Source organism: Pseudorasbora parva, chromosome 18 (assembly GCF_024679245.1).
Source record: "Pseudorasbora parva isolate DD20220531a chromosome 18, ASM2467924v1, whole genome shotgun sequence".
NCBI classification, from domain to species: Eukaryota; Metazoa; Chordata; class Actinopteri; order Cypriniformes; family Gobionidae; genus Pseudorasbora; species Pseudorasbora parva.
This window is the reverse complement of record NC_090189.1, coordinates 5,215,611-5,235,012: the sequence shown is the minus strand read 5'-3', so window position 1 is coordinate 5,235,012 and position 19,402 is coordinate 5,215,611. Positions and strand designations below refer to the sequence as shown.

Genomic DNA, 19,402 nt, shown 5'->3' with positions numbered 1-19,402 from the left:
CAACAACAAATGAACATTTAGAAATAATGATTCAAAACACATATGGATGAACTCTGTGAGATAAAATCCTGATTTTTTGCTAAATAATCCAGATTTTTATAATAAAAGCATTTTTAGTTACTGGCCCAATTTAGCTGAATGCATTAGATAAAAGGGGTTAATTGATTTCAGTTAAAATGGGCCTTCTGAGTTGAGTTTAAGCAGAAATTCTGGTGGTTCCTCTTATTAAAAATTATATTTATTATTTATATATTGTATTTGTGACATACTTTCTCACATTTTAACTTCTAAATGTGTTTGTATCTGATGTGTGCTCAACTATGTTTGTGTGTGTGTGTGTGTGTGTGTGTGTGTGTGTGTGTGTGTGTGTGTGTGTGTGTGTGTGTGTGTGTTAGTGAGGTATGTGTATGTGTACACACAAACATTATGCCAACATGGACTCCCTCACTGAAAAGGGAAAGGGTGAAAGAGACAATAGGATGACAGGAGCATTATCTGTCAGTGTTTCAAAACCTGTAGGGCCTGAACTATATCTATATATTTTTTGCATCAATTTAACACAAAAACAATAAAAACAGTCCTTATTAATCATAAGAACACAGTTAAATGTCCTACATAGGTTTCCAGTTAGTGTCCCAAGTGATTAACCAAAAAGTGGCCCAATTTGCCTGATATCAGCCTACCTGAATTTAAAAGTGGGAATAAAGCAGGATTAACTGATGCAACATATATATATATATATATATATATATATATATATATATATATATATATATATATATATATATATATATATATATATATATATATATATATATTAATTCTGTATATCAGTATACAGAATTAATCGCCACTCAGATTGCACTTCAATAGCTGGAAGAGGTGATGCCCAACTCAGAAATGAACATTTTAATTTGTTCAGATTCAGTGGCATTGCTTTCAAGCTTGCACACTTTTCAGTCATGTAAAGGATATACAGACTGAAATATTGATAATTTTATTTAGATTAAGACATCTGCGATAAGACATATACATTCATATCAATGGTTTCGGACAGGAACCAGGAAGATCCAAAAGGCCCAGAAGAGGAAGAAAAGAAAGTAGAAACCACGCCAGGGCCCTTCCAGTGGAGGACTGGTCTGGCGGAGCAAGCAGATAAGTCATCAGACAAATGGAGAGATTAAACAAACAAAACAAAAAAACTGTTGAATGATGTTAGGTAGGAGATTAATGCTAGAAAGTCAATTTGAATGCCCCAATGAATGCCCCAAATATCTGTAATTTTATTACTGATCTCGGGTGCATGTGCATCCTGTCTACACTGATCTTTCTTGAGATGTTTCTACAACTTGATTTGAGTAAATTTGTGGTAAATATCTCTGGTAAATTCAGTTGATTGGACATGATTTGGGAAGGCACACAACTATATAAAGTCTCACAGTTCAAATCATAAAGTTCAAGGAATTGCCTATAGACCTCAGAGCAGACATGTTCACAAGTCCCTGTGGTTCAAATCATGTTTCAAGTCTCTGAGGTCCAAGTCGAGTTTCAAGTCTTTATTCTATTTTTAGCAATATTTTTTTTTCCCAGCTATTGTCTATAATTAACAGGGAATTTTGTATCAATTTAAATATTACTTTTACTTTAAAATTGCATAATAAAGCACACAAAATACTACCTAAAGCATTACTATTACTATAAAGTTTGTACAGAATTATATTATTTAGAACCACCACAAGGAGGGAAAAGTGCGGTGTGTATTTTGAGCTATTTGAGTTGCCGTAGTTAGCTGATCTCAAGTGAGGACCGGCGGTAACAAAACAACAAAACCTTTGTATAGACGAGTTCAACGACACAAAGAACAACATTTCCATCTGCATGTCTCGTTTATGGAAATGAGTTGGGCAGGGTCAAAAATTGTGTATGAAAGTAGGCTACATGGAAATGTGTACTGCTTGAAAATCTGCCGAGATCAAGCCTCTGCTGTGCAGCACCGCAGCTTCATCAATTGATTGTTTTGGTTTTTTTGTAAGGTAAGGCTTGACTATATTACTAATTCTTGCTAATTTATATATCAGCAGTTTTCTCATGGGTGATGCATTTGCGTGCCTGAGCAGTAAAAGGTGGCGTTTCTGAGTGAACTGAGTGAAACGTCACGTCATCATTGCATATCATACATTGCCACCTTGCGGAATAAAGGTGAATTGCACACTGTTTTTTCATTGTAGATTCATTCATCATTGTGCAAAAAAAAAAAAACAGTATATGTCAGAGGCGGCTTTATTATTGTGTGCACTTCAGATGTGAGCGTGAAATCTGTGGGAATGAGTAGATTTGTGTGCATCCTGTGTGAAATTCAGACCCCTTACACCAACACTAACACACTGTCATGAGTTAAAATCCAGCAGAAAGCGCATTCACGGTGTTCAGAGGGTTAGCCGGAGTTAATGAGAGGAGACTGGTGTTGTGTCAACTCGCGGTCGGTCGGAGTATCGATACTGTATACTTTTTTTTTTTTTCTTTTTTTTTTGATATTTCAGTATCGATACATATTAAATATCGATATTTTTGACAACACTAATGTATAGTAAGTGTTGTATTAATCATGCAATTGGGATACACAGGCCTGGCGGCAGGAACATTTTTTAAATGTTGTGAAATGTCTTTTTTAAATCAACTTCAATATTTATACATAGATGTTAACTGTGTGTTGTGTCAGGTGAAAGTGTAAACGAGGCTAGGCGGCTAATATGCTAAAATGTTAAATAACCAGCAGTTATACTTGCATCCACACATAAATGACCACACAGCTATTGACTTGTTAAAATACTGGGGAATATTCCCATCTTCCCACAGGAGAAGCAAGCATGAGGAATTACTCCAGGAGAAACCACAGACGTACTTTTATAAAGATGGAGTTTAAGGAAGAACCCTTGAGAATAAAAGATGAAGATACAGAGGAACAAATTGGTCAATGTTCATTCTTGATTCTTCATTAATAACTGCTATTAAACTATGGATTACTTTTATTTCTGTCTTTAATTGTCTAATGTGATGTTTGTTTTAGACCTGATGGAACAAAGTGAAGTGGACAAGAAACGCCAGAAACCTCAGCCAAAATCTTCTTTAGTATGCGTTCAGTGTGGAAGGAGCTTCAAAAATAAAACGATCATGACGAATCACATGAGAATCCACACTGGAGAGAAACCCTTCAAATGCAGTCAGTGTGGAAAGAGCTTTACATGGGAAACTGGTCTCAGAAAACATCTGCAGTTTCACTCAGAAACAAGACCATTTAGCTGTGATCAGTGTGACAAGGCTTTTTTTGGAGCAGCGCACCTGAAAAGACACCAAAAAATTCATACAGGTGTGAAGCCGTACAAATGTTCTTTTTGTGGGAAGAGATTTTTAATTCTGGGTGTTTTTAAACAGCATGAGCGTACTCATACTGGTGTGAAACCTTATGTGTGCGTTGACTGTGGGAAGAGCTTCAATACATCCAGCAGCTTAAAAACACACCACAGAATTCATACCGGAGAGAAACCGTACAAGTGCTCACTCTGTGGGAAGAGCTTCAATTCATCTGGTGGCTTAAAAACACACCAGACAGTTCATACCGGAGAGAAACCGTATAAGTGCTCACTCTGTGGAAAGGGTTTCACTCGGTCAGAAACATTGAAAGAACATGAGAGAACTCATACTGGGGAGAAACCGCACAAGTGCTCCCACTGTGGACAGGGTTTCACTTGGATGGCAATCTGTAAAGCTCATGAGAGAACTCACACTGGAGAGAAACCGTATAAGTGCTCAAACTGTGGGAAGAGTTTCACTCTGTTAGGAACATTGAAAGATCACGAGAGAACTCATACTGGAGAGAAACCGTACAAGTGCTCACACTGTGGAAAGAGTTTCACCCGGTCAGGATCATTGAAAGATCACGAGAGAATTCATACTGGAGAGAAACCGTACAAGTGCTCGCACTGTGGAAAGAGTTTCACTCGGTCAGGAACATTGAAAGAACATGAGAGAATTCATACTGGGGAGAAACCGTACAAGTGCTCACACTGTGGACAGGGTTTCGCTTGGATGGCAATCTGTAAAGCTCATGAGAGAACTCACTGGAGATAAACCGTATAAGTGCGCAAACTGTGGAAAGAGTTTTTCTCAGATCTCAAGTTCAGAAATAATCTACATACTCATGAGAAAAAGTGTTGCCCAAAGATGTCCAATTGAGCAAAGTTCACATTCAGATCCATCACTTAGTGCATCTGGAAAGAATTCACAGCGCTTCAAGTTTTCCACGTTATGTTACAGCCTTATTCCAAAATGGATTAAATTCATTATTTCTAAAAGTTCTACTAACAATATAACCCGTGACAAAGTGAAAGATGGTTTGAAAACTTTGCAAATAAAAAAAAAAATCACATGTACTGTTGTGCAGTGAATTTTAATTCTTTTGATGAATTCACAGAAACAAGATGATTCAAGTGTAAAAAAGTGACTGATAAAATTGAGTTGTTTATGGATGATATTTTAGTTGAATGACTGCAGAAAAATCACACCAGGAAGATCCAAAAGGCCCAGAAGAGATAGAAAAGAAAGTAGAAACCACGCCAGGGCCCTTCCAGTGGAGGACTGGTCTGGCGGAGCAAGCAGATAAGTCATCAGACAAATGGAGAGATTAAACAAACAAAACTGTTGAATGATGTTAGGTAGGAGATTAATGCTAGAAAGTCAATTTGAATGGCCCAATGGGGAAATATTTTTAACTTGCAAGAGTATAATTCAAACTTGCCTTGCAACAAAGCTTGCATAATATGTGTGAGTGGATTTCTATTTTTCTTGTTTAGAAGTGTTAATAAGCTTAGCATAGCAATAACTGTTTAAAAAAGTTATTTTTGACAGGTTTTAAGCCTTCAAATGTCCGCTGCAAAGAAAAGATGAGAGATGTATGTGTGCCTTTTACAAACTTGTAATGACCTTGGGAAAATATAATTGTTATAGTCCAAGGCCAGTAGCTTATGTTATAAGGAATAGCTGCATTAAAATGACAGCCCAATGATTAGCACAATGACGAAATGTTCACAACATTTTGGACCTCAAAGTTCATATCAAGTCTCAAGTCTTTGAGGTCCTAGTCAAGTCTCTGAAGTCCATGTCAAGTCTTTATGGTTCAAGTCAAGTCTCAAGTCTTTAGGGCCCAAGTCAAGTCTTTGTTCTATTTTTAGCAATATTTGTTTTTTCCAGCTAGTTGTTATAATTAACAGTGTATTTTGTATCAAAATGTAAAGATTACTTTTACTTTAAAATTGCATAATAAATCATACAAAATACTACATAAATCATTACTATTACTTTCAAACTTTTTACTATTTAGAACCTCCTCAAGGGGGGGGAAAGTGCGGTGTGTATTTTGAGCTATTTAAGTTGCCATAGTTTGCTGATCTCAAGCATGCCAGATAAAGTAGTCTCTTACTGAGCACCGGTGGTAACACAACCTGTGTATATACAAGCGATACAGTAAACGACACAAAGAACAACATTTCCATCTGCGTGTCTCGTTTGTGGAAATGAGTCTGACAGAGTCAAAAATTGTGTATGAAAGTACATGGAAATGTGTACTTCTTAAAAATCTGCCGAGAGCAAGCCTCTGCTGTGCAGCACCGCAGCTTCATCAATTAATTGTTTTGTTCTTTTGTAAGGTAAGGCTTGACTATATTGTTACTAATTCTTGCTAATTTATATAACAGCATTTTTCTCATGGGTGATGAATTTGCGTGCCTTCAGATGCGGCACGCGCTGACGGGCTTGGTGTGTTTAGAAATGTTTTGTGATATTTCCTGCTGCAGTACGTATTTGTGAATGAATGAGTAGTAAAAGGTGGCGTTTCGTACTGTCATGTGGGGCAGTAAATAGAGAACATAATCGGGAATGCCGTGCCAAAAGATTTTTTCCAAAAGTGTCAGTCTCCATGTCCAGTCCAAGTCAAGTCTCAAGTCAAATTGAGTGATCAGAGGAGAAGAGCCTTAGTCAGGGATATGACCAAGATCCAGATGGTCCCTCTGACAGAGCTCCAGCGTTTCTCTGTGGAGAAATGAGAACCTTCCAGAGAAACAACCATCTCTGCAGCACTACACCAATCAGGCCTGTATGGTAGAGTGGCTAGATGGCACATGACAGCCTTCCTGAAGTTTGCCAAAAAGGCACATGAAGGATTCTCCAGACCATGAGAAATAAAATGCTCTGATGAAACACAGATTGAACTATTTAGCCCGAATGGTAAGCAACATATCTAGAGGCACTGCTCATTACCTGGACAATACCATACCAGTGGTGGTGGCAGCATCATGCTGTGGGGACATTTTTCAGTGGTAGGCACTAGGACACTAGTCAGGATTGAGGGAAAGATGAATGCACCAATGTACAGAGACGTCCTTAATGAAAACCTCTGACTGGGGTGAAGGTTCATCTTCCTACAGGACAACGACCCTAAGCACACAGCCAAGATAACAAAGGAGAGGCTATAAGACAACTCTGTGAATGTCCTTTACCCCTTTTCCACCAGAATGAACCGGGTGCTAGTTCGGAGCCAGTGATAGTGTCAGTTCTAAGTTGGTTCGACTTGAGAGCCTTCTAAGAACCGTTTTCTTTTCCACATGCTAAGAGCCACAACAGAGCCAGGTCTTACGTCATACCAGTCCTGCACGGGTCCATCCCAGACCCGTTAATATTTGCCCGTTACCCGATCCCTGCCCGCAATAAATCACACACGCTAAAATCATTTCAATTAAAATGCTTTATTTTTTTTAATATTGCACTTCTCTCAACATCAACAGCATCATGAATGGGCTAAAGAAACAGGCTAAAGTGCCTTTATAGACTCGTTGTCAACAATTTTATATACTTCACTCTCCAACTTTACTTTTACTTCATCCATTGCTTATCCTGCAACGCTCGCTCCATCTGGGCTACGAGTGGCATCAACAAAAGTCACAGTGGTGGTGACGTGATGGATCAAATGGCAAATAGTTGTTGCGTGTATGTGTAATGGTAAATTGGACATAGAAATTGTAATACAGTATGTTTGGGGGGGAAGAAGGACGACCGGATCGTTTTGATCGTTTTTCGAGAACCGGCGAACATTTAAAAGACTTAACCAAACAAAGCGAAAGTAACGCGGCCCCTCACGGACATCTGCCACGCACACACATAATAAAACAAACACAACTCAACGTAAAATCCAGGTCTGGTGATCTCTCGTCCTTATATGCCGCCGAGCTTCCTCGTGAGAGGATTTGAGACCGGTGTGGCTCACAGGTGACACTCATTCGCCATCACGCCCCGGTCTCGCTCGCTCCTCCGCCTTGCCACAGCACAGAAAAATATTGCACATATTTTTCATCCGCGCTTCTACCCGCTCGCACGGAATTAATTATCCGCCCACACCCCGCCCGTGTATTTTATAATTTATGTCACAATCCACCTGTTTTAGCCACTTTTATGCCCGCGGGTACCCGACCCGTTGCAGGACTCTACTGCTAGCGAGGCAGCGGGAAACACACACACACACACAATTTCCAGGCGTGTTCTATCTAATGCATTGACGCTGCGCAGACCAACCCACATATGATATCCAAATACTGCGCGAGCGATTCAAAAGCATAAGGGGTCTTTGGCGCTCGCTCTACTTTGATGTCATACGCAATCAGTCTGCACAGCGCGCGCCGATGCATCTCGAACAAGCCTTCCCTCAGTGGCTCATGGCTTTATGATCCTACATCAGCATTAAAACGCCGCAAATCCAACGCATTTGTGCAGCTCTCCATGATTTGTATAGACGGAGATTACAATCCAGCAGCTGTTAGCTTGATTAGCTGCTATTGAAAAAATGGCGGTCACAGGTTTGTGTTCATCTTGTTGGTCACGGTAACGCCGCCCCCAGCCGGTGACGCAAGCGGTTCTTACTTCTAGCCCAGCAATGTTTTGGTGTTACTTAAGAACCACTTTTCCTGGCTCGGAGCTGGTGCTTTGGCTGTGGAAACACAAAGAACCGATTTGAAACTAGGCTCTGGCTCCGATTTAGCACCAGCACTGCCTTGGTGGAAAAGGGGTACTTGAGGGACTTAGCCAGAGCCAATGCTTCAACCTGATTGAACATCTCTGGAGAGATCTGAAAATGGCCATATGCTAACGCACTGTTGTAGTGGCTGCTGTTAACAAAAGACACAATCAGCTGCTGGGGAATAGCAGACGGCAATAGAAGAATATACGCTGGAGCTGGAACGGCAGGCGGCTTAACCAGAGTCCGAATCCGTCGTCCTCAGGGGGTGCACGAGGTTTCGCTGAGTCCAGAGATCAATGAAGGGTAAGTCGCTGAAGGAGATAAAATCTCCTTTTTGAGAGTACTTTCATATTGTGTAGCATTACACTAGGGGACACAATACTTTTATTTAAACGTTTATTATACAGTTTTTTAAGACAGGAATGTTCGCTCTCTAACTCGGACCGCTTTAGTTTGGCAGCTTCCATGACTGGACTAAACTGAAATGAAATATGCAGTGTTTGCCACCAACTGGTAACCCGGGTTGCCAAAATACAATTGGATACTCTGACAGGTGGCGTATTACACAGACCAAAACAAAGACACACTTGTCTGAATCACATATTAATATGTTTAATATTGTTTTAAATGTAAACAAAAAGAGGCAGGGTTGTGTTTTATGACATATTTCATTTTATTGTAGACTAGAATATACATACAGAGATAACCGGCAACTTCTCCACTTTCAGGTCTTGCTACTCACTATTTCAACTTAGCATGAATCGAAAATCTAATCAGAGCTATATATTAATATTTACAAGATACTTATTCACGAATACAACTCCAGTCAAAGTCAAACACTTTGAACAAATGTACTGGAAATAACAACTGTAATTGATTTTAGAATGCATTCAATTAAATTTCTGACTGAAATATTGATCATTTTATAGAAGACATCTGATAATTGTAGTGCAGTTTCATGGGTACCAGCAAATGTTGGGATACAGGGAAATTAAATGGCAGATAAAGTGAATAATATTAAAATAGCAGTCACATTTAGCCAGGCAAAATGAATGCCTTTGATTCAACAAGATTGTGGGAGTAAATGGTAGAAATGTAAAAAAATAAGTAATTTCTATAGAACAAAGTAACATAAAAAGATCCAATAAGTCATAGTTAACAGGATGGAATACTAATCTTGTATGTCAGGAAACTGTTGAACATGTTTTGATTAGAATGAAAGAAAGAAAAAAGTAGGTGGCGGTATGCACCTTTCCATGGCAAACCCACCAATAAATCCACAGAAGAAGAGTCCTACAATAGCGGAAGTCGACAGGTGCTCGCTCAGCCACAACAAGTAACACATCTCGGAGAAATCTTCATCTGGAGTCTATAAGGTTAGTTAGTTTTAATGTTATAAGATCATTACTCGTACTCCTTGATAATTAGCTGTTCTGTGCCTCAGCATGGAGAGAGGCGGACTCTCTGTTCGGAACTCCGATTCAACTGAACCGATTGCTTCGCGAAATGATTCACTCTTTCGCCGCCGCTATCCTCGTTTCAAAGGCGTTTTCAATGAAGAAGACGAATAAGTTTCAGCAGATATATGAATATTCAGCTCTTGCATTAGCTCTACAACTATATATATATAGTTGTATATATACATATATATATATACATATATATATATATGTATATATATATATATATATATATATATATATATGTATATATATATATATATATATATATATATATATATATGTATATATATATATATATATATATATATATATATATATATATATATATGTATATATATATATATATATATATATATATATATATATATATATATATATATATATATGTATATATATATATATATATATATATATATATATATATATATATATATATATATATATATATATATATATATATATATATATATATATATGGAGATGAGAAGTAAACAACCCGCCCTGTAAAGCTGTTCGTTCATCTTCGCGGAGCTTTCAAATAAATGTTAGGGAAAAGGCGACGCTGATCGGTTAGTTCTTCATATGATCTGGTGCGTCTTTGGCATTTTGAAAAGTTGACAGACACGTCGCATGAAGTGGGGTCACAATTTATAGTAAGCAATATTATTATGTTTAAAAAATATTATGAAATTAAGATAATGTCTGTAGCCTACTGTGTTATGAATCTATTGTACAATTAGTCTTCAATCTGAACATTTTACCTCAGGGTGCAACGTTACGTTAACTAAATTAATCGGGAATCTCACCTGAAAATACAAAAACATCAGCTATTATGAAATTAAGATAATGTCTGTACTGTGTTATATGAATCTTTTGTACAATTAGTCTTCAATCTGAACATTTTACCTCAGGGTGCAACGTTACGTTAACTAAATTAATCGGGAATCTCACCTAAAATTACAAAAACATCAGCAATCTTAATTCACACAGCTGATTTATGGATTTTGTCCCTCTGATCAGTCTTGTTTCACTAGCTAGATTACACACACACACACACACACACACACACATACACACCAAGGGCGTAGGTTTGGTCTCAGCTTTGGTGGGGACATCCCACCAGGTTTGCCCAGATTAGTCTATTATTTATGTAACTGAGTATGGAAATGCACCATAGTTTATGAATGAAAACGTCTATTAATTTATGAGGCGCTTCAGTTCAATCCAGTACCATAATTATAATAATAATAAAAATACTCTTTAATTGCCAAGTTCAAAAATTATTTTCAAAACTGATGTGATGAAAAAACAAACACACAAAATGACTTATTTTCAATATAAAATGTGATTGTGGACTGGATATTTTTGACCTCTTATCACAGTTTTGAGCATGTCAAAGATTCGTTTAGCTTTGATGCATTGTTAGTTTTTGTACAGGATCAGATTTTTTCCCCCTCATTTACTGTTTGTGGCTGTTTTTGCCCCATTGACTTCCATTATAGCCACATTTTTTGATTGCAAAAACCCATGATGCCATATAATCATGCCTTCTTTATTGTTGGTGGTTTTCCCTGTTGGAAAGAGGTAAAATGTGTAATGTTTTACAGTTGATAACCAGGTGGCACCATTAACCCTTTAGATAGGCCTGTGCTAAAAAAAAAAAAGGTTAGTGTCTGGCTTTTGTATAGAGTAAAATAACTGCATATAAATGAGGGAGAGAAAAAAAATGTAAATCTGATGCTGCACAATAACTAATAATCTTTGACATGCCCAAGACTGTGATAAAAGGTCACTTTTTATGTTGAAAATAAGTTATTTTATGTGTGTTTTTTCCCCCTAATCAGTTTTGAAAACCATTTATGAACTAATTGTCACTCTTACTTGATAAGAGTGACAATTAAACAATGACAACAGCTCAACAATACACATGGAATCAAGTATGTAAACTTGCAACAGAACACATTTTATATTATTTTAAATTTGATTATTTCATTTATTTCTAAAGAACTCTTTTGTAGCCTATCGGTGCACTTTAAAGGGATGGCTCACCCAAAAATGTACTTGCCCTCATGATGTTCCAAACCTGTATGAGTTTCTTTGTTCCGCTGAACACAAAAGAAAATATTCTGAAGAAACTTTGTAACCAGGCTACTTTGGGGGCATCATTCACTTCCATTGTAGGAATGAGTCTTCCTATGTATTTAACATAACAAAGAAATGTATACAGATTTGGAACAACTTGAGAGTGAGGAAATTGAAAGATTTTAAATGTTTGTCTCTTTAAGCAGATATTCTGAACCAGTAACCCAATTCTGAAATTCAAAAATGTTTAATTTTCTTTATTAATTTATTATTATGACTATAATATGTAATTATTTGTCCCATTTTTATCTAAATATTTTTTACATGTCAAACTTTATATGGCATGATTGTTCACTATTAATATAGCCTATAGCTAAATGATATATTAATAACATTAATTAGGCTATAATCTATAAATTAATCAGTCTAATGTCTAGAAAAATAAGTCTGCCAAGCTTTGATAATTTTTGGAATATTATATTAATATGCTATTCATTAAAAAACTGATACCTGATACCACTGATACCTTTTTTTCAATTCAGCCCTATATCAGGCAAATCCGCAAATCCTCTTGCGTTCAAACGGTGGACGCGAGCTCGATATGTTTTTTTAAAAAACATTAAAGTTTCCAGCACATGTTCTCGAGATTCTGTTGCTATGGCAGCAAAGCAGCTAAAACGCAATCTTGTGTAATTTTGCTTGTAAAAACGGGACAATTTCGTATATCAAGGGACAGGTGGCAACCGTTTCATTTCTTTCATCCTGTCCGTCGGAATCGATCCATATAGCAGCACGAAGGAGTTTGCTAAAATATTTAACATATCTAACATTTTATTTATTTCACTTATTTCATTCAAAAAGTGAAACTTGTATATTATATTCATTCATTACACACAGAACACAGACTGCATATATTTCAAATGTTTATTTCTTTTAATTTTTATGATTATAACTGACAACTAAGGAAAATCCCAAATTCAGTATCTCAGAAAATTAGAATATTGTGAAAAGGTCAAATATTGAAGACAGCTGGTGCCAAACTATAATCAACTAATTAACTCAACACCTGCAAAGGCCTTTAAATGCTCTCTCAGTCTAATTCTGCAGGCTACGCAATCATGGGAAGACTGCTGACTTGACAGCTGTCCAAAAGATGATCATTGCATTGACAACATTCCACACCAGGGCAAGACACAAAAGGTCATTGCAAAAGAGGCTGGCTGTTCACAGAGCTCTGTGTCCAAGCACATTAATAGAGATGTGAAGGGAAGGGGAAAAATGTACAAGTAAGGGATAACAACACTCTGGAGAGGATTTTGAAACAAAACCCATTCAAAAAGGAGATTCACAAAGAGTGTACTGCAGCTGGAGTCAGTGCTTCAAGAACCTCTACGCACAGACGTATGTAAGACATGGGTTTCAGCTGTCACGTTCCTTGTGTCAAGCCACTCTTGAACAACAGACAGCATCAGAAGCGGCTCACCTGGGCTAAAGACAAAAAAGGCCTGCGGAGAGGTCCAAAGTTATGTTCTTTGATGAATGTAAATTTTGCATTTCCTTTGGAAATCAGGGTCCCAGAGTCTGGAGAAAGAGAGGAGAGGCACACAGTCCACGTTGCTTGAGGTCCAGTGTAAAGTTTCCACAGTCAGCAATGGTTTGGGGTGCCATGTCATCTGCTGGTGTTGGTCCACTGTGTTTTCTGAGGTCCAAGGTCAACGCAGCTGTATACCAGGAGGTTTTAGAGCACTTCATGCTACCAGCTGCTGACCAACTTTATGGAGAGGCAGATTTCATAGGACTTTGCAACTGCACACAGTGCCAAAGCAACCAGTACCTGGTTTAAGGACCATGTTATCGCTGTTCTTAATTGGCCAGCAAACTTGCCTGACCATAACCCCATAGAAAATCTATGGGGTATTATGAAGAGGAAGATGCAATAATGTCAGACCCAACAATACAGAAGAGCTGAAGGACACTATCAGAGCAACCTAGGCTCTCATAACACCTGAGCAGTGTGATAGTGTGATAGTATTGAAGTTAATATTAAAGACACCATTCAATCAGTTTACTCCGAAATAAATACTCATTCTAAAGTGAAAGTATAATCCGTGCGGCCACACAGGAATTCATAACGGTACGCATTATGAATGCAGACTCCATTCTTTGTGAAAGATAAAGATAGAAATGCTCACAGGAAAAAAAACCCGGCAAAAATTATATACAATCAGCCTAATCCTGGCCAAATCACAGAGATGTCGATTCGCACGGGAGTACTATTATCACAGGACCTCGGTGTTCGGCGAAATTTGGTAGGTAATTTGCGGGGGAATTTTTACTTTACAAATTACAGAAATGGCCGATTCGCACGGGATTAAGATCACAGACATTCTCTGCAATTATTACAAATCACCAGAGGTCCCTAGATAATACTAGTCCCTTGCGAATTTAAATTACTTTAAAATACAAAGCAATGATCTTTCTTAATTTCACTTAGTTCCCATTTTTCCAGCTCATTTTCCGCTACAAACTTACATACAACTGTGGAATTTTAAGCTATTAACAAAAACAATTTTAGCTAACGTGATATTCCTGCAAGTAGTACCTGCGAGTGTAAGTTTGAGTCCTTTGATAAATAAAGCGTTTTCATAGCTGGAAAACATGGTTTTTGTTTGCGTTGTTAAAAGTTTCCCTGGTGTCTGCATGGCTTGCACATGTAATAAGTGGACGGGCAATATGCCAATGTTTCCTCGTGACGTCACAACGAAACAGCTTAGGACTCGTTTGAAAAACGATTTGTTCAACTCTTACTTTTCAGAGATAATTTTATATATGGTGAACTTTCAGATTTATAACTTTGCAGGATGTTTATTTTTATTTTTTTATGATTGTTAAAATACATTTAATAATTGATGAAAACATCACATAAAAAAACATTACTGATATACCCAACTAAATAAAAAAGAAAACTGCTGATATATTTCAAAATGTTGTAAAATGTCTCGTTATGGTAATTTTTTAAAAATAATTTTTTCAATATGCTTAGTTCAAATGCTGTTGACTAAGACAGGTTTAAAATAGGTAGGCTATTGTTAAACATTTTAAGGCAGTAAGATCACAACCTTTTTTTAAGGCCACTAAAGGCACTGGATCACATGAATGACACTGCAGGTTAACTATATGTTGTCTGTCAGCTGTGTCACATGAAAGTGTAAACAAGCCTTTTGGCTAGGCTAAAAAATGTAAGCAACTGTTAAACGACCAGTTATACTTGCATCCACACAGAAATGACCACACAGCTTGACCTGTTAAAATACTGGAGAATTTTCCCATCTTCCCACAGGAGAAGCAAGCAGGATGAATTACTCCAGGGGAAACCACAGACATACTATTGTAAAGATGGAGTTTAAGGAAGAACCCTGGAGTATAAAAGATGAAGATACAGAGGAACAAATAGGTCAGTGTTCATTCTTGAGTCTTCATTAATAACTGCTATTAAACTAGGGATTACTTTTATTTCTGTCTTGAATTGTCTAATGTGATATGTTCGTTTTAGACCTGATGGAACAAAATGAAGTGGAGAAACACCATCAGTTTCAGAAACCTCAACCAAACACTCAAAAGGAGGAGTTTGAGGAAGAACCCTGCAGTATAAAAGATGAAGAGACAGAAGAACAAATATGTCAGTGTCCATTCTTGAGTCTTCATTAATGACTGCGATTGAACTAGGGATGGCTTTTATTTTGGTCTTGTATTGTCTAATGTAATATGTTTGTTTTAGACCTGATGGAACAAAGTGAAGTGGAGGAGAGAGAGCATCAGTTCCAGAAACCTCAACCAAACACTCAAAGAAGAGCAGCTGAATGTTCTTGCATATGCGTTCAGTGTGGAAAGAGCTTTGCACATAATTCAAGCTTAAAGAAACACATGAGAATCCACACTGGAGAGAAACCCTTCATATGCCATGAGTGTGGAAAGAGCTTCACGTGGGAAGGTAGTCTCACAAAACATCTGCAGTTTCACTCAGGAAAAAAATCATTTGGCTGTGATCAGTGCGACAAGACATTTATTTTAGCTGAACAACTGAAAAGACACATGAAAATTCATGCAGGTTTAAAGCCGTACACATGTTCTGTTTGTGGAAAGTGTTTTTCACTGCTGGACCATTTAAAACAGCATGAGCGTATTCATACTGGTGTGAGACCTTATACATGCTTTGACTGTGGGAAGAGCTTCAATACATCCAGCGACTTAAAATCACACCAGAGGATTCATACTGGAGAGAAACCGTACAAGTGCTCACACTGTGGAAAGAGTTTTACCCGGTCAGGAGCCTTGAAAGACCATGAGAGAATTCATACTGATGAGAAACCTTACAAGTGTTCACACTGTGGACAGAGTTTCACTCGATCAGGAGCCTTGAAAGACCATGAGATAATTCATTCTGAAGAGAAACCGCACCAGTGCTCTCACTGTGGAAAGAGTTTCACTCGGTCAGGAACATTGAAATCTCATGAGAGAATTCATACTGGAGAGAAACCATACACATGCTCATACTGTGGGAAGAGTTTCTCTATGTCAGGAACCTTGAAAGATCATGAGAGAGTTCATACTGGAGAGAAACCGCACCAGTGCTCATGTGGAATGAGTTTCAGACGATTATTTCATCTACGGACTCATAAGAAAAAGCATTGTCCAAGCATTGCTATAAGTGAGCAAAGTCGACATTCAGATCCATAGGCAAGGATCCTGGGGGTGCTCCTTCCTTGGACCACTTTTGATAGATACTGGCCACTGCAGACCGGGAACAGCCCACAAAAACTGCTCTGACTCAGTCGTCTAGGCATCACAATTTGGACCTTGTCAAACTTGCTCAAATCCTTACACTTGCCCATTTTTCCTGCTTCTGACACATCAGCTTTTGAGGACAAAATGTTCACTTGCTGCCTAATATATCCCACCCACTAACAGGTTCCGTGACGAAGAGGTAATCAGTGTTATTCACTTCACCATGTAATAATGTTATGCCTGATTGATGTACATTCATGTCTTCACTACAAATGACTATTGTATTGCATTCAGTGCATACCCTTTGTTGTCCCTCAAAAAGTGCAAGAGCTGTGATTGAATCAGCCCTTCTTGACGGCAGTGAAACAGCTACTCACTTCATGAGCTATTGTGAATTTACATTTATGCATTTAAAATTAATAGTACCCACTGAAAAAGTATACTAGGGGTGGCCAGAGTTTGGCCACCTTTGGGGGCGCCCCGGTCATGTGCTTGAGCACCCATGGAAAAATACATTATATTAATTTTAACCAAAAACAGTGTCTATATACATTGTGCCAATAGCCCCCATTGTTGGCAAAAGGCATTTACAGCATCTCTGCCCACAGATGTTTAGTTGAGCCAGACAAAATTATGGAAGACTGTAAAGTCCATTGGCGGTCACTCAAAATGAATTTGACTGTCCTCTCCATTGGGTCTACATGTGGGTCTTCAGATGGCTCTAAGGTCGATTTGTAATCCACATACTTTGGTGCAGTGTGGGCAGGGAAGACTAGTGATCATTGGTGGTGGTTGAGCCTTTTATCTTTCTCCTTGCGAAACTGTCGCTTTGCAGCACGGTGAAGTTCTGTTTCATAATGTGCTGTACCTACCTGCACTGATTTCTTCCAGGAGCTCCTGTCAAGTGCAACATGTTCCCAGTTGGTCGATATGATGTGGAATTTCTTTATAATGGCCTTTAATATTGTCCTTCTAACATCTATTTTACCCATCAGTTGCTTGACTACCTTTCTTCAACTGGTAGTACTGGATCTGCTTGGGGAAATGTGTATTAGACATAGGGATGACATGGCAGATCCATCACAGTTGGCAGAGCATTATTGTAGGGGTGATACTGGTCATGTTGGTTTCCTCCAGGATTCTGATGTTATTGTGTCTGTGTTTTTAGCTGATCCTCAGAATCTTTCGTAAGGATCTTTGATGGTATTGTTTCATGGCTTTCAGATTACCTTCTGTAGGTGGTCAGTGACTCAGCACCATACGGCAGGGTGAGGAGGACAACGGCATTGTAGACCAGGAGACTCAGACTTCAGGCGGCAGCAGGTCAGTGGTTCATGTAGATTGTCTACAAACCGGAAGGTTGGTGGTTCGATCTCCGGTTCCACCTGACCAAGTGTCGAAGTGTCTATGAGCAAGACACCTAACCCCAGCTGCTCCCGACGAGCTGGATGGCGCCTTGCATAGCTGACACCGCCGTCGGTGTGTGAATGAGGGAGTGAATGGGGGAATCTGAGGCAAGATGTAAAGCGCTTTGGATGGCCATTAATCTGTTAAAAGCGCAATATAAATGCAGCCCATTTACCATTTTACCATTCAAAGACTATTTTCCTTTGTCTAGCCTCCACTGGCATAACTTAGACAATGGCAACCCTTAGAGTCCATGTCAGCTTTGGAGGAAAGAAGGCTGCCAAGGTAGGGGGAATGGTCCATGTTCTCAAGAGCAGTGTTGTACATTTTTATGGTTGGTTGGGTAGCTGGCTAGTTGGGTGGAGACTGATATAGGACCTGGGTCTTCTTGATGTTTAAGTTTAGGCCCAAGGCTCTGTACGCCTTGGCAAAGGCATTCGGGATGCCCTGGAGGTCTTCTGCGGAGTGTGCTGTGATGATGTTATCATCTGTGTATTGAAGCTCTGTGATGGTGGTGTAGTTGACTTTATGTTTGAAGAGTCTGCCTCAGTTCTATACATGATTGAAATCTCCTATGGCAGCTCTTTGCCAATTAGCGGGAGTATGGCTGTGTGAAGATAGCAAACAAGATTGGTTTGGTGATTGGTGATTGAAGATTGGTGATTTAATGCATCCCTGTTTGACTCCCTTTTTCCACCATGATAGGCTCAGATCAGGTCTATAAAGGCCATGTACAAAAGATGCCTTTGTTCATGGCATTTTTCCTGCAAATGCCATGCCATGCTTGTATCATGTCTGAAGTACCTCTGGATAGGTGAAAGCCACACTGTGATTCTCAGAGTACACCCTCAGATAGTGGCAACAGAGGGGTGGCAAGGACACAAGGAAGGACTTTGCCTGTTGTTGACAGGAGCGAGATGCCCCTGTAATTTTCACATTCAGGTCTTGAAAAAGGAAGGACATGAATGTGGTACAGGAGCTCTGATCTACCTTCCTTTAAGATCTCACCTGGCATCCCATCTTGACTGGAAGTCTTGTTGTTCTTAAGGCTCCTGATGCTGTTTTAAACCTCTGTTATAGTCAGAGGTTGCCTCATGTCTTCTCTGATGGGACTTTTGGGGGATGTGTTTGGTAATATCTTTCAGTTGTGCTGTCACCGTTTAGGACTTCTTAGAAGTGCTCTTTTCATACGGCGTCAATGTACTTGTCGTCCTTCAGCAGCTCCTGCCTGTACTTTGTGCATAGGGGGTTTAGGCCACGGTAGGTTGGACAATAGACGGCCTTGGTAGCACTGATAAAGCCTCCGGTGTCACCTGAGTCTGCCAGTCCCTGGATTTCCATAGCCTTTTTTGTCCACCAAGCATCTTTACCACCCCGACCTGACTCTGGATATCCGCCTCGGCTCTGGAATGTCCCAACCATTTCGACCTTAAAGGTTGCATCCTTTTGTCTGGCATGAAAACCTTTCCTTTTCTTGAAGATGAGTTGTTCTATCTCTGTGTCATTTTCATCAAACCAATCCTGGTGGTTTCTGGGCATGACTTGAACCCGAGACTGGTTTTGCAGGAGTGGTAGACTTTAGCAGATTCCACTGCTCTTTGAT

At 38.8% G+C, this 19,402-nt stretch overlaps 1 pseudogene; it reads left to right on the top strand.

Annotated features, from left to right (window-relative positions):
- The first annotated feature begins 1,781 nt into the window (after positions 1–1,781).
- The window catches only part of LOC137047059 (zinc finger protein 721-like), a 37,115-nt pseudogene continuing 19,494 nt past the window's right edge, over positions 1,782–19,402 (top strand).